Source organism: Augochlora pura, chromosome 3 (genome assembly GCF_028453695.1).
Source record: "Augochlora pura isolate Apur16 chromosome 3, APUR_v2.2.1, whole genome shotgun sequence".
NCBI classification, from domain to species: domain Eukaryota; kingdom Metazoa; phylum Arthropoda; class Insecta; order Hymenoptera; family Halictidae; genus Augochlora; species Augochlora pura.
Genome location: NC_135774.1, coordinates 27903787 through 27917332, shown reverse-complemented (window position 1 = coordinate 27917332; position 13546 = coordinate 27903787). Strand labels below are relative to the sequence as shown.

Here is a 13546-nt window from a genome sequence, read left to right as displayed (position 1 = left end):
GTGGCCGCGGCACAAGGCTGTCTTGTCTCTCTCGTGTCCCGGCCGGGCACACAATGGGCTCCATTGTGTGCCCGGATCAAGGGAACCGGAGAAGAGAAGTGAAGGGAGGGAGGGGAGGACACACGCAGTTCGTGCCCGCCGCGCGACGGGTTTCCGTCGTCGGGCTGTTATCTGGCCCGCTCGCGACGATCGAAACCCGCCGGAGCGTGGAGGGCGCGCTGCTCTCCGTCTTCTTCGGGCGCGTTCAAGGGCAGCGCGCCGCGCGTGGGCGTCGCTTCGACGTCTTCGTGGAAATCGTTTATCTTCGGGGAAATTGTTCGATCGTACGTGCACGAACGGCGCGCCCGACTGTTATAGGGACCAGGAACCGTCGCGCACGGGGAATGATAATGTTTTTACGAGGAAAGGCGTGCTGCTGCCGCTTCTGCTTCTGCTGCTGCCGGATGGAAAAGAAAGACGCTGTCATCGAAAGACGATCGTCAGGATCGGGTTGAAAACTACTGGAACTTTCGGTGTTTAAAGGGGGAATCGTTGATGACGCGAGATTGCTCGGGTAAAAATCGGGGGGTCGAGCGAGGACCACGTGAATTATCGAGGCGATGCTCGGATGAGGGAGGCGACGTGAATCGAGTCGAACGAGACTAGTTCTTCAGAGTCGTATACGCAACCCTAAAGAAATACTTGGACAGTTGCAGGGAAATTAAATAAATTTAGAAAGCCGATAAAAAAATTAAGTAAATTTAAAAAATTATGACAAAGTTCGTTCAAGGTGTTTCAGTAATTTCTTAGTCACTTTTAATAATTCAATTGTTCGAAAATTAAATTTATTTCAAATATATGTACCTGTTACAGTATGATTAAATTTAAGATCAATTTAAAAGATTGAGAGACTATAATAAAATAAAATTAATAAAATTAACTTTATTTATCAAGTAAGGTTTATGTTAAGGCGATCGACGTAATTCGAAATAAAGTTAATTCTATTATTTCTATTACAATCTCTCGATCTTTTAAACAGATTTTAAAAATAATAAAAATAACACCACATCCTGCTAACAAATAAGTTTCATAAAAAAGAATTATGTTCTCTTTACAATTTAACCAGCGTCACAATATGCCACACGTAAAATAGTGTCGCGTAAATTGCGATACCGGCGTAAGTATTTCGCCATTAGATGGCAGAAACGCGCCGCTTATTCTCATTTCCATAAAATGCTCTACAAAGAGGAGAAAACCGCGTAAAGATCCCCGGGCTATGTAACACCTCTTATATTTATTCATAGAGCTGTCTTGCCTAGTTTACATAGCTGTCGCGTTTAATGCCGCCCGAGGCGACGTTCAAAATTTCACAATTAGCATCGGCACTCGAAGCGCGCCGCCGCGACAGAGCTGCATTAAAGAACGGCCGGCTGAAAGAGCCGCGGAGGAACAACGTTTATATCGGACATCGATCTGCGCGTCTCCGACGGTAAAAGTAGGAAGGCGAAGAAAGGGGTGTGAGTCACTGTAAATCGACGGAAACCCGGCGAATACGAGAGGAGGATCGAAAGAAGAATTGACTTCTTATAAAAATTTGCAATCTATTTATTCCATGGACTAAAATAATTTCGAATTATTACTGGACCGCAGATTTAACTTTAATTTTTCCGTCGAATCGTTTCCTTTGATTTGTCTAATGGAATAAACTTATATTTGTAAGCAAGAGAATTGAATCCTTTTTATTTTGAATCCGCAATTACTTAGTCGACAACTCGATAGATCCACACCCTCCTCGCGAATCGACTGTCACGATCGTTATGCATCGCGCGGCCCGGCCGGGTCGCAGACGAGTCAGCGTGTACTTGTACCAAAGACGGGGAGAGAGAGGAGAGAGAGAGAGAGAGAGAGAGGCAGAGAGGAGAGCAGCGTGGTGATACAGTAATGACCCAGACGAGCCGCATCCTTGTGCCACATAGGGGGCCCCGTCGTGTGCGTGCCGCGACAGGAGAGCGTGTGTTCTCCGCGCGCGAGGCTGTGTGCCGCTCTCACCGACACGCAGGAGAGACCGCCGATCGGCCTCGTCACGGGCATCTCCTTATCTTCTCCTCTCCTACCCGCGCCGATTTCTTGCCAGCAAATGTATCGGGAACGATTTATGGAAGCGTGTTTTTGCCAACGCGAGACGCGAGGGACCGCGAGCCGGGGGTGTGTTTCTCGAGTTCGACCTTATTTTTACAAGACCGAGAGACACCGAAACGAAGGGACACGGTGCTGGTGGAGTCAGAGGTCAGATCTTGGTTTATTACAGTTCGCGGATTTACGAAATCGTCGATTTTAACAAAATTAAAATATTTTAAATGATTTACAAATTTAGTTAGAAATTTCTATCGATGTAATTTTAAACGCGTTAGTCTATAGACATTAGACAATATTCTACAGGTATTAGGATAGAATTAATAATTTAAAAAAACTTTTTTCATGTTCCTCGAATATAGACAAATACAACTATATATTATAAAATTACTAAAGTCAGTCCTTTTCTTTACGAAAAAGATTTTTAATCGCTTCATTTGATCTTTAAATGAAACAAGTGCAGCAGTAAGGTCTCTGATCGAAGTGCCATAACTTCGTTTATAATAAACATTTCTATAAATAAAAAATTGTCCCACATTTCTTATAAATCAACGAATAAAGCTAGAAAGTTCCTGATTGATAAATTCCCTGCTAAAAAATTCTCTACAAATGAAATCGTCCACCAAGCTGAAGAAGTGACCCTGAGTCGTCATGCGAGTTCTCGAGTGCCATAACTCTGAATAGAACGATCATCTGTCCAGGTAAAAAATTGCAGATATTCCTCCTAGATCGTCGAACGCATCGACAAAGTTCCAGATTAATAAACTCGCCAGTTTCCATCGAAAGAATTCGGAAAGTCGTCGATCGATGACCGATCGGAACGAAGGAACGTCGGTGCACTGGGCGGAGTGAAAGAGCAGAGAGGGGACGACGGAATCGGTTGCAGGTATTCGGGGAAGTTTCTCAATTTGGCGAAGGTCGAAAGGGATCCGGAGATAGATGGAATAATGAGCCCCAGTTCTCGAGACTGTCGACGAAACGGAACTCGGAGGAGCCGCTCCCCGCGAGCACCCAAGAATATATATATATACACACGTTATATCGGAGGGCGGCGCGTCTCGCTACTTTTATCCGGTGTTTCCGCAGGGTGGATAACGGGGGGGGGAGGACGTATCCACGGCGTCCGGGGTCCCGGAGGAAGTCAGCCGAGTGAAAAGAGTAGTCGCCGATTAGACGTCGCCCGGCGAGAACGCGCGTTCTCCCTCGGTGCGCGCACCACGAATTCGACGGAAGGGCGGCGCGAACGCACCGTAGGGTACGAGGGAAAAGACGAGAGGCGGTGGCGAAGGGGGCCGCGGAGGGTGCCCGACGCGTCTTCCTCCTATATCCATAAAAGCGGAAAGGCATAAATAACGCGTTCCTACGTTTCTTTCGACGGGAACGGAAAGACGGCTGACTGCTCGAGAACCAGCCCTTACCGAACCTTAACTAACAAAAGGAAATATATACTTGGGGATGAAGCGGTTTCGCCACCGGGGACGGCCCTGCTCTGCTCGGCTCGGCCGTTCGCGACGACAGCTACGGCTTCTGACGAAGAAACTTTATTTAAATCTACATAAATCGAAAGGCGGAAACGCGTCCCTCCTTGGAAACAGAGTTCGACGTTGCGAGAATAAAAGTGTATATTGGATTGAATATTTGATTAGAATTTTCGAATCGAATTTCCTTGGAAAAAGTTTTACTCGGAATTCGGATAAAAATTGTATTCGAAGTGTCGACCGAATAAAATATTGTTGGAAAAAATATATTCGTAGGAAATGTTATTCGAGGGAAAATGTATATGTATCGAATAAATTTATGAAATGAAATTTTAATCGAACAATATTTCGAATAAATTCTACAAATCGAATTTTAGTCGAACAATATCTCGAATAAATTCTACGAATAAAATTCTAGTCGAACAATATCTGAAATAAATTCTACGAATAAAATTCTAGTCTCACACTATTTCGAATAAATTCTACGAATAAAATTGCAGAACGCGCGAAACAGAAAATTCGTGGCAGAAATATTCGCGTCGCTTTCCACCCCCGCGTCCTCGACAGCCCTCGCGCACAGGCGGGATCGCGAGCAGGTCGGTAAATCAATCGCGAGACGGCTAAACGGTCGCGAGAACGCTTCTTCGGTGGTTCGGCGACAGGGTGGCGGCCGGGTGGCTTCCATCCCCCGCGCGGGTGCCGAGATTAACTTCTCCGCCGTTGCGGAGAAATTCGAGTCGGGTTGGAAGGGGGAGGAGGACTGGGAAAAAAATTACGCGTCTGGCCGACATCCCCGGGAAAGCGGTGTATCGCCGCGGCATTATGCAAATAATTATTCCGCCGACACCGGGTATCCTTTCAGCGGTTTCAGGAACAAATATTTGCTCCACTTACCGAGCCGCGGCGCGCCCCCGCGCGCGGCTGTTTTATTTGGATCGTCGGTTGCCGGCGAATGCGAAGAATTTACATTTTAATTGCTACCGGGGCGAGAGAGAGCGAGAGCGAGGAAGACGGAAAAAGAGAGAGGTGGAAAAAGATGTCTGTTATTCTTCACCCTTGAAAAATGGCGCGAGAGCCAGCACGCGCCCCGGCGGGGCGTGCTCGAACAGGAATTATCTCGCAACAGCTCCGGGAATCGATATCTCACGGCGCGTCGCCCGTCGCTTTCCGAAAAGTGGAAAGCGCGTTTAGCGTTTCTTCCACGACTTTCGCCTCGTTCACTTTCCTCCCCTGTTCCGCCGGCCATCGATCAACACTCTCTCTCTTTCTCTCTCTCTCTCTTCTGGCACTTCGAACGAATCGCTTCGTTATTATTTCCCGGAGAACAACAGCGGCACACCGGTCGCCCGCGAGATTTACGAGCGCGTAAATTAGCCGAAACGGAGGTTCCGCGGACTGTCCACCCTTCCGCGCCGGGCGCGGCGAAGAAAGCAATGGCGGCGGACCCATCGCCGCAAGGTTAAACTCTCCCTCTCTCCACCGTCGTCGTCCCCAGCCCCCCTCTTCGGCGACGCCTTGTTTCTCGGGTATCGCGAGGAACGGGGCAATTTGTCCTTCGACAAATTAATTTCTTAAAATATGTAGCCTGCCCGTTGCTGCAGGCAGCTTTATTGCACGAATGCTTTATGATCCTGTACTTTTTCCAGCGTCGTTCCTCGCTGACAGCCTCTCTCCATTTACTGTGCCGCCGCGATCCTCTCTCTCTCTCTCTCCCCCTCCCCCTCTCTCTCTCTCTCTCTCTCTCTCTCTCTCCCTCTCTCTCTCTTCTACCAAGATTCTCTTGTTTCTCCCTTCGCAACGAGCAGAGGCAGCGTAATTAAAAGTTCTCTCGGGCCCGTCGGATGCCGCGCGAATATCCCAAGCGGACGCCGCGCGCGCGCGCCGGGTTCGCGCGAACCTCGGCTACGAATTCCGGATTCTAGCTGCGTGCGAGAACGGATCATTAGACGCTCCTGGAAGCGTGTCCAGAAGAAAAAAATAATTGCCTGCGATCGCGGAACGGCCGCAGGCTCTGATGGAAAATTTACAATTGAGATTCTGTGACGGGACGCGCCGAGTTTCGAATTTAATCTCTGTTCGTCGAGCGAGTGTTAACATTTCTGTAGAATGTTTACGAAAGAATCGTTGCTTTTTCTGAATATTTCCAGAATTTAAATTAAGTATTAATATTCAATGTTAACCCTTTGCAGTCGGAGCCATTTTAACTGGAAATCCAAAATATTTCTTCAGACTTACAGTCTTTCCATTTTATATAACCTGGGAGTATTTTATACAATATAAAATTGAATTTTAACAATTTTTTAAATATTAGTAAATTCGATAAAGATTATTTTAAAACGCGGCGTGATGATTTTTAGAGGCGCCTGAGAGTCGTCATTCGACCACAAAGGGTTAATATTTGTAGTATATATAATTGTTGTACAGTTGCATAAATTTCAAAATATATTACATTAATAGAGTGTATAAACTTTAACTGTCAAACAACCACAAAAGACAATCATCCAAAACTTCCATCTGCACTCCAAACCTCGAACAGGTTCATACTGCACTTCAATTGCCCGTCTGTCCCCAATTTCGAGCCGGAGCCCCGAGGCCGCGCCCACTCGGCGAGGCCACGCCTCCCTCCGTCGACGCCGCGGTATAAATCGTGCGGTCTCGTCCTAGATGCGGATCGGCCAAGGTTCCGAAGTGCAGAGGGGATCGGAGAGTTCCGTGATCGGAGTAGGCGTCGGTGGATTTATGGCGGCACGAGGCGATCGAAAATCTCGTGGTCCAGGTGTCGTAAACGGAGCGGAACGGAAGGAGACGGGGAAGAGAAGAAGAAGAAGGAGAAGAAAGCACACGATGGAATCGCGGAGTCGCATCGGCGCGGCGAACGGTACCTACACGCGGCCCACGCGATAACTGCACTCGGCATGCAACTGGGTCGCTCGGAAATACGCGGTGTGAGCGCGTCGCGCGGCGCGACGACGGTGACGTTGGCCGATCCTCCTTTAACGAGCCGCGATTCACCGAGATCCACGGACGAGCCGATTATTTCGCCGGGTCTCTGTGGAAGACGTCGGATAACGTCGAAAGCACGGCGATGGCGATCTGCAACGCGCGCGATGCAACTGGACGTCTCGAGCCGTGCACGGATTTATTCGACGAGTTGTTACGACGAATCGAAACCCATATACCTAACGATCCGCGTGCCTTATACGTACGTCCACGCAAATCGCGCCGTGGATCTGGCGAACAATGGCCGCGAGATTAATCGCCGTCTCGCCGACGCTGCTTCTCTATGGGTCCTCTATGAAATTCGCGGAAAAATTCGATCGCTTGAAACCGTGGCGCGTATCGGTCAGCTTCTCGAGGACTGCTTTCAGCGGCGCAAAAATATTATCGTTCCCGAGCGCACAACGTTGCTCTGTGATTCCGCGTCGGCGTTCCTCGACCGCCACTCGTCGGCGCCTCGCGGATAAACATCTAAATAAACTTCCTGGTTCTTCCCGTGATCGGCCGTTCGTTTCCCGAAGGCTCTCTTCCTCTCTCTCTCTCCCTCTCTCTCGAGAAGATCGACGTCGGCCTGAAATTCACGCGACCGCCTGAATAAAGCCTTTGATCCGAACGAAAACACGCCGTTCCTTTTTTTTCTCTCTCTCGGACGGGGTCAAAGAGCGCGGCGCTGACGCGAGTGAAACACGGCTCGCCGGCTGTTCCGCGAAGGGAGCCGATGCGCCTCGGTAATTGGCAGAGGAACGGGACCGGCGCGTGACAATTATCGAGGCGGACACCTCGGCCCGCTCTCTCTCTCTCTCTCTCTCTTTCTCTCTTTCGCTTCTCTCTCTTCTCTCGCTGGAATTCTCGCGAGACAGTCCAGCCAGAGAGGGTGCTGGCAAAAATAGAGAACCGGCGGACGCAGAGACCGCTGACGAAGGGCGGAGAGAGGGAGGGGAGGATAAGTTGATCGACGTTGCCATTGGCGATAAAGGAGGACTGAAACGCGTCCATTGATGTCACGCGCGCGTACAGTAGTTCTTTCTGGCCAGCCCGGTGATAAAAGGATTCCGTAAAGACCGGTCGAAACAGCGATCTCCATTGACGTCGACCTCCTACGAGCCTCTCTCTTCCTCCCTCTCTCTCTCTCTCTCTTTTCACTCTCCTGCTCTCTCTTTCGTCGGGCAGACAGGCTAGCCGATAGCCGAGCCTCCAACCGTATGCAAGACACGCGAGCAAGTCGATACGCGTTTATTTCTGCGCTTGCTTTATTTGCACGTTCGTAAGTACACTTACGTGTTTGCGGAGCTCGCATACCTTTCGGATTTCGCTCCTTTCACGGGCTTTCCGCGCGGTCCCGATAACATTCAACCGACGATAAGAACAAGAGAAATCTTGATAAGGTTATTTATCGAGCGGTTGAAACGAGTTTGACAGCTGTAGATCAAATCCGAAGACGTTTATTACGCGCTCCTTCTTTCCACACGGCGTAGGAACGCGTTATGAATGGTTCGTGTAATTTGCAAGAATCGTATAACTCGTATTATGCGGTGGATTTCATCCGCGATGACTGCCACGGTTCGGCACGGCTGCTCGAGATCGCGGCCTGATAGAAATTAATTAATCGTCCGCGAGACACACCGTGCAACCGCCGGGAGAGCGATGGCTTTTTTATCGGCTCCGTTCCGCTACCCGGAAGATTGATGATCGGCTAGTCTCTCTCTCTCCTAGAACTCTTTTAAAATCGTGGAATAGCGAAAGAACCACTCGTCGAATCCGCCTACGGAAAGATCGATCGGCCGGGCCCTGGGTCAGCGACTTTATAGCAAACGAAGGGAGGAATCGGAAAATCGACCAAATCGACTGTGTATCTTCGTCGGCCAGGAAATGGATGCAGACGATTTATCGTGTATCTAGGCTTGTTACGCGACAAATTATTAGTATCAGTTATTGTCTTTTTTTCTTTCTATCTTTTAACTTTTTCTTTTGACGTAGATTTATATTGCCGATTAGTATATGATTTGTACTCCTTCGTTTCCTTTATATTTATTTTCTTTCTATTTTCCAAGCCAGTGTTATCAATTATTGTTTCTTTTATTGTCTTTCATTGCGATTAGTTTATATTTATTGTAATTACAACTTGTAATTCCCCTTTTCTTTAATAATATTTCTTTTCTTTTCTTTTTCTAAATTAGTATCATCAATTATTATTTTTCCCTTTACACCTTTTATCGCCATTAATTTATATATATTATCATTACGATTGTACTCTTTCATTTCTTTACTAATAATTTTCTCTCTTAAATTATTTAAAAATCTTCTTCAACTTTTCGTAACTTTATTACTGTCATATTCGCATAAAAATAAAATCAATTCTATGTCAACAGATATTACTACAATATTCTCAGGTGTAAAGCATCATTCTTTAGACACCATATATTCCTCCAAACATCTATATAGATCTCTATACATCTTCGTAAGTCGCCGACAATTATTGTACGGTATCCTCGCAGACAAAAGCCGGCTGCTCTGAAGAAGCCTCCCGCTCCGCGAAGCTACCTGTCGGGTCGTTTCATACGGTGACACGGTGACCTGTCCTCCTTTCCTGTCGGAGCCAGGACGATCGTCTCGAGGAGTGGGAGGATCTCCGGCTCTGCGCTGAAGAGAGCGAGAGAACGAAAGAGAGCAAAAGAGCGAGAGAAAAAGGGAGAGAGGGAGAGAGATCCGCGCAAAAAATCGCAACACAGTTTTCGGGTCTGGCGCGAGTGCGCGAGCGAGTCGCGGCGATACCGAGCGGCGAGGGCATTGGCCCCGCGGTGCAATGGTGCAGTGTGCAATCCGCTGGCGAGAGAGAGAGAGAGAGAGAGAGAGAGAGAGAGAGAACGGGGGAAGAGAGAGAGAGAGACCGAGCGAAAGGGGACACGCGTTGCTCCGTGCATCTGCGCGAACATTCGCGCCGTCTGCGAGCCGATCCGCGAGCGGAACCTTGGATCGTGCGATCATAGATCGTGCGCGGATCGAATCGAAGAGCTTATCTTCTGGCTTATAGTATTTCTATCTTATGCGATAAAGTGCATTCTATAATAGAATCGAGAAAAAATTAGAATCAAAATGCGAGAAGTTTTACAACTGTGGATCGTTGCGATCGAAAGAAATGGCAACGGGAAGTCGAAGAATCGAATGATTACGACGGTCTATGCAAATTTATTCTGTCGCAAGCTGGCTGATATGAATATTAAAGGACACTTTCTTCTCTTGAATATTCCTCATGAATACTTGCACCGAATCTAGAGTGCTGTATTCGGTTTCGCAACTTTTTCTGTGGAATATGCAGCGGAGTACGTAGTTTTCTGATTATCCACCGATATTAACGTACTTTAGTTACCAAACTAAATTAACGTAAGTTCCCAAAAATATTAAAAATTATGCGAAAATTGTGCTTTGTAAAACACATCCCAGATTACACTATAGACTGTCGAAAAATGGTAGAAAACCTGTGCAGATTGCAGAAAACAAAGTTCGAGTAGCCATCTTGGTCGTTTTTAAACATAATCGAAGAACATGCGATTGTCCCAGTCATCATAGGCACGCAAACGAGGATCTATTCCTGCAGCTATGCATCAGGGTGAGTCCCGTGGGTGTGCGCACAGGGTGAAAAAGCAGAATTTTCCGGGAACGCGAACGGCAAGTATAATAAAACGGTTCGCCGATGGGATCGTGAGTGGAGCGCCTCGGTGTGCCGGGCGCGAGGCGGCGAGAGCGCGACCGGAGGAGGCCCTCGCTGCCGGGCGGAGAGACGACGAGGATGGAAACTCGCCGTTCATGAAATATACAACAGACGGCTCTCTCGAACGAGCGACTTCGAACTGGCTCTCGAGTAATCGACTGGGTCCGGCACGCTGCAAAAGGATAAGCCGGGGAGGCAACGGCACCCGACCGACCATCAGCCTCTCTCTCTCTCTCTCTCTCTCTCTCTCTCTGCCCTCCTCTCTCTCTCTCTCTCTGGTTCATCTGCATCGTTTCCCTCCAATTGCAGCTCCTTTTTCAGAAAGCCGCGATTCGTCAAAATTACGCCGGTCGAATCTCTAAAGTCCCCGTCTACTTCCAGGCCGAGCTCTTCTTACGGCAAATTACATTCCGCGACTGAAGCCTGCACCAATAAGATGCGATCGTTTACGATGTTCGAACGCGACGCGCGAATCCCTGCAGCGCCGAGCTTCGGAGGAATTTTTATCGCATAATTTCCTGTATAATTTCGCGGCGTAGATCATTGTTCCGTTAGGAGAGAGATGCCATGGTGGATACCAGTGTGCTATGAAAAGACGGCTATTACGTATAGTTAAATAATAGGCTGCTTAATATTTCCGAAGTAAATAATATTAGAATATTAATAATATTATTAATATTTATATTATTTATTAATGATATTAATAATATTTCATTTCTGTATTCGAAATGAAAATTCTCCTTGTTAACGTTGAACTCACTATTACATTTTCTATTTTAATCTTATTGGAATCTAAAAAAATTATTTCAATGAAGAAATTTCTTGATTAAATCATCTGAATTAGACAGCGAATTTTTAGGCAGATTAAAAATTGTCTTCCTTAATTGCAAGACACAAGAGATAGAGAAACATCTGTTCCTTGTTCTAATATTCTTGACAAGTTGAAAAATAGTACAAAAATAGTACGAGTCACAAGAATCAATTTCACATTTATAAAACTACACTTTGTTACATAAAATTAAACTACCCCAAAAAATGTACTGACCCAGAAAAATTATATCACATTTACAATTAAAATCGCCTCGAGTCAAGGCTCAATCGTCCTAAAAAAATGCATTAAATCCTCAGCATAACCCAAATAAATCCAATCTAAAAAAAAATCCCTGTCGTCCTCGCAAAGCGATGCACTGGCTTCCAAAGAAGATTTAGCGTTAATTACGGTGTTCGAAGCGAATCGCGTCCTACCGGCGATGGTCAGGGAAGAAAATAGTCGTCGGAGGGCTCGTAAAAACGGTCGAGGTTGCTGGCTCCAGCGGCGCGCGAGTAGGAGAGCAGCAGACCGCTTTGTTCGGAAAGGTTAGACACGAACTGCGTCCACGAAAAACGATCTCTCCCGCGCGAGAAGATCCGGGCCTCTTCCCACGAAGAAAGAGGAAAGAAACCGCCCCCCGGTTCTTGCGTGAACGCGCGAAAAACTCGTCTGGCGTACAGCCTTCCCACCTCCTCCTCCTCCTCCTCCCCGCCGCCGCCGCCGCCACCACCGCCGTTCTCGCGGGGCGGTTTCTTGCTAGGCTTGCTTTCTCACGCGCGCGCTTTCGGTTTCGCCCCGGCAAATTTATTCGGTGGCGACGGTGTGTGTCGCACACGTTCCGGAGCCGGGGAGAGAAGAGAGAGAGAGAGAGAAACCGATAGATAGATAAAGAGAGAGAGAGATAAATAAAGAGAAAAAGAAAAAGAGAGATAGAGAGAAAAAGAGAAAGATAGATAGAGAGAGAGCAAGGGAGAGAGAGAGCAAGGGAGAGAGAGAGCCACTCCCTCGAGCGGTCGCAAGAAATCACGTAGGATCGAGAGATCCCGCCGGAAAGTGGACACCCTTCGCGATCGCGCCGAATAAGGACTAACGGGACCGGCCCGGGACCGGCCCGGTTTCTCGCGATCGATCTGGAAAAATAATCCTCGTGTGCTCGTTCCGCGGATCGGCGACGTCCTCGAGCTGGTTTCCACTCCTCCCCTCCCGCCCCTCCCTCCAGAGCCATTCGAACCGATCCCGCCGAGCTGCAACACGCGAGTCGAGACAAATATAATATGGTCTTCTCGTACGGTCGGGTAAGAGGAACAAATTGAAAGAATCCAACACGTTCCACTTCGTTGACGGGGATATAAAATGTCTCCTACCGAGCGTGATCATTGCGCTGCCGATCTTATGCGTTTATGACGAGAATGATTTAGTGACAACTTTGAAGATGCGACTTAAGGGATGATTTGGCATTATTGTCAAGTTATTCGAATGGTTAAAAGGAAGATATATTTTTATTTTAATTCTGCTCTTGAGCATTAACTTTTATTTATTATATTATATTTATTATTTATTATATTATATTATTATTTTTATTTTGTACAGAGATCTGCAGAGACTAATTATTACAGCGTGCCTTTGCTGTGATTTAGAAACTAAAATTTCGATTATTATTTTTACTATTATTATCTTTATTTTGTGTTTTATTCAATTGTATTTAACTCCGCTTTTATCCCTTACTTATTACGAAATTTTCGCGACAATCAAATAACGTCAAAGGGAAGTTTCCACCCCATCAAATTGCAACATCTCGAAAAATCTCTTCCAGCCGCTAATGTTGCACAATTTCGTGAATTTTCCTCTAGACCGATTACAATTACGTTTCTTGTCGCAGCCGTAACTATTCCCGCCGGGCGCGAACAAGCGGATTAGCGGGTCGCGCGGAGCGGAAAATCTCCGTCGCAGACGTCGAGTGGGCGAGAGAAGAGTGCACGATGATCCGGCGTTGACGGGGCCGGGGCCCTGACGAAGCAAAGAGGGAAAGAGAGAGAGAGAGAGGTTTGTACCCAGCATCCATTATTAGGCCGCCGATACGAGCAAGCTACTACGCTTCATAAATATAAATTCGAATGTATAATCGATGAAAGCGAACGCCTACCGAGCGACGCCAGCTGCATGAGAAATTCACCGCGGGGCCCGGCGGAGGGTCATCGTCGTCTTCGTCTTCGTCATCGTCGGACGCGGTGCACCCAGATGAATCCTGATTCGGTGCACGCCGGCACCTCCTCCTCGCGCGGAGTCGTTCGACGATCGTGGAACGCGTTAACGAACGCGTCGGTGTCGGAACCACTCGGAGGAAGTCTCGTAAAAACCCGACAACAAATTCGACGTCTTCGTAGGACGTTCTTCAGGGACCACGTGGACCAACCGCTTTCTAACGAGTTTCCGCGCGAA

At 47.5% G+C, this 13546-nt stretch overlaps 1 protein-coding gene across 1 annotated transcript in view; it reads right to left on the bottom strand.

The window, feature by feature from the left end:
• Heca (hdc homolog, cell cycle regulator) overlaps positions 1-13546 on the bottom strand; it is a 195416-nt gene that overhangs the window by 77378 nt on the left and 104492 nt on the right. The gene's annotated exons all lie outside the window — the stretch shown is intronic.